The sequence below is a fragment of the Symphalangus syndactylus genome, chromosome 12 (genome assembly GCF_028878055.3).
Source record: "Symphalangus syndactylus isolate Jambi chromosome 12, NHGRI_mSymSyn1-v2.1_pri, whole genome shotgun sequence".
NCBI lineage: Eukaryota > Metazoa > Chordata > Mammalia > Primates > Hylobatidae > Symphalangus > Symphalangus syndactylus.
The window spans coordinates 96,284,565-96,287,361 of record NC_072441.2 but is presented as its reverse complement, the minus strand read 5'-3'; the positions used below and the strand labels follow the sequence as shown (position 1 = coordinate 96,287,361).

The window sequence follows — 2,797 nt, the reverse complement described above, 5'->3', positions numbered from 1 at the left end:
TAATCTCATCACTTTGGGAGGCTGTGAGGGAAGATCGCTTGAGCCCTGGAGTTCAAGATCAGCCTGGGCAACATAGCAAGATCCCATCACTACAGAAAAATTAAAAATTAGCTGGGCATGGTGGTATCTGCCTGTAGTCCTAGCTTCTTGGGAGCTTGAGGCAGGAGGACCACTTGAGCCCAGAAGTTTGAGGCTATAGTGAACTATGATCACGCTACTGCACTCTAGCCTGGGCAAAAGAGCAAGACCCTGTCTCAAAGTCTCAACAAACAAAAGCTCATAACATTTCATGGAAGCTTCATCTTCCTCAGATATGATGTTCTGGCTTTCTATTATAGTGGGTTACTGGCTTTCTGAATTATTTTCTAAGAGCTTCACATTTGTGTTCCTGGCATATTTTGTAAGTAGGTCCTGGCTGAGCATCTTAGGGAACAAGTCACTCCTTTTTTTCTCTCTTCAGGTGTCTTCGCAGCACAATACTTCCATGGAACACAAAGTTAAATCTTAGACAATGTGCTATACAATATATCTTCAATATTTGAAAATAGAGACTCATACCTGCATCTTAGGATTAAATCACTAAATTGTTTTGCCTACAATATAATAAGCCCATATTACTTTTAACCGTAAGACCCAACAGCTGTGCTTGCTTTGGCAGCAAATCTACTAAAACTGCAATGATACAGAGAAGATTAGCACGGTCCCTGTACAAGGATGACATGCAAATTCATGAAGTGTTTCATATTAAAAAAAAAAAAAAGATCTAGTAGCTGGCACATAGTAGGTCCTGTATTGTTATTGCTTAATCTATCAAGGTGTAGTGAGGCAAAAACTGATGTTAAGAAAAAAATTAATAACATTTAGAGGCATCATAATATTTATAGAGGCATTTTTAAGAGAAAATTGATATTTCATAAAGATTTCTTCAAGAACATTTTTATTTTTAAATATTTTGGGGCTAGGCACGGTGGCTCACCCCTGTAATCTAAACACTTTGGAAGGCCAAGGCGGGAGGATCACTTGAGGAATTCAAGACCAGCATGGGCAACATAGTGAGACCTTTTCTCTATAAAAAATTAAAGAAAAATTAGCTGTTTATAGTGGTACACACCTATAGTCCCAGCTACTTGAGAGGCTGCGTGGAAGGGATTCCTTGAGCTCAGCAGTTGGAGGTTAGAGTGAGCCATGATTGTACCACTATACTCTAGCCTGAGCAACAAAGCAAGATTCTATCTCTGAAAAAAAAAATTATACACCTTTGCTGTATTTGAGATAGCCCAAATGTGAAAACATTAAAAGATAACTTCCCATTCAGAAATCAGAAAACATTTTCAGTAATGAATAATAAAACTATTATGTTTTAAGTCAAATGTTACATGCTTCTTCTCAGACTCTGGGAATGTTCCACTTTCAACAAAGTGTCCAATCAAATAAAAACAAGACACACAGACATCCCCCCCAAAAAAAATCAATGCAATTAAAAAAAAAAAAAAATACTGGCTGGGTGCGGTGGCTCACGCTTGTAATCCCAGCACTTTGGGAGGCCGAGGCGGGCGGATCACGGGGTCAGGAGATCGAGACCACGGTGAAACCCCGTCTCTACTAAAAATACAAAAAATTAGCAGGGCGTGGTGGCGGGCGCCTGTAGTCCCAGCTACTCGGAGAGGCTGAGGCAGGAGAATGGCGTGAACCCGGGAGGCGGAGCTTGCAGTGAGCCGAGATTGTGCCAGTGCACTCCAGCCTGGGCAACAGAGCAAGACTCTGTCTCAAAAAAAAAAAAAAAAAAAAAAAAAAAAATTACTGACAATTCCCACCTCTATTTAGACTATGAAGAAGCTATGCCCTGGTGATTTACTATTAAGTTGGAGATGGAAGACCTGAGATGTCATGCAAAACTCTGAGCACCTTAAAATTGTGGCTTGAATGAAACATTGCAGGACAAGAAGGAGAAGTAAAGTCTTCACTTGGGAAGGCCCCAAGAATGATCTACATGAGTGAATCAAATAGCCAGGCACAATGAGGTCTAGAACTGCTTTTCTCCCAGCACAAGCATGTCTGAGTCTCACGTTAGACAACTGAGTTTTATTCCTATAGAAGTCTAGCTATTTATGAAAATATCTGAGATGCATTTTCAGTTGCTTATGCAGAGAGCTCCAGCTTGCAAGTGGAAGAGTCATGCGGGAGCCCAGGCAGGAACCCCACTCACTTGAGACTTTCTCCTCAGCTTGGGGCCTGCAGGTACCCACCTTCCCCATGTGGGCCACCTTATCGGAAGGAATCTGAAATGTTGAAGTCCACAGGAAACAGCAAAAGAATGCAGGTTCGGGATTCTGCCACAAATAATCCTGTGTCCGCAGACAATTAATTTTGCTGTACCTTTTTCTCCACATACTAGAAAGAGCTGAAAAGAAATCTTTGAGTTCTCCCAAACATCCTCTGATTTTAGAGATGGGGCTCATGGTAACAAGGATAGGAGTGACTTTCCTGGCATCATTTCACCCATTCATTCACCCACTGAGTGTTCACTTTGTGCCAGGCGTATTGGACCTCAGGGAGCTTACAGTGAGGAGACCAACAAGTTTCCTGCAATGGAAGTTTGGAAGGAAGCATAGAACAGAGAAAGCTTGCCATTCTCTGCAGGAACCAGGGACACCTTCACAGAGCAGGGAACATACAAGCTCAGTTTTGAAGTAGATGTCTGCCTTGGGCCAGGGAGGAACTACATTCCAGGGAAAGGAGACTATTCCATGAAAAGCTCAGGAGGCATTAACGCATTGAGTATTCAAATAGCAGCAAG

The 2,797-nt window shown here is 42.0% G+C and overlaps 1 non-coding gene across 1 annotated transcript; it reads left to right on the top strand.

The window, feature by feature from the left end:
• Positions 1-646: 646 nt before the first annotated feature.
• Positions 647-749, top strand: LOC134734958 (U6 spliceosomal RNA). The gene has a single exon (XR_010117826.1). It is a non-coding gene; the product is annotated as a U6 spliceosomal RNA (small nuclear RNA).
• Positions 750-2,797: the final 2,048 nt, after the last annotated feature.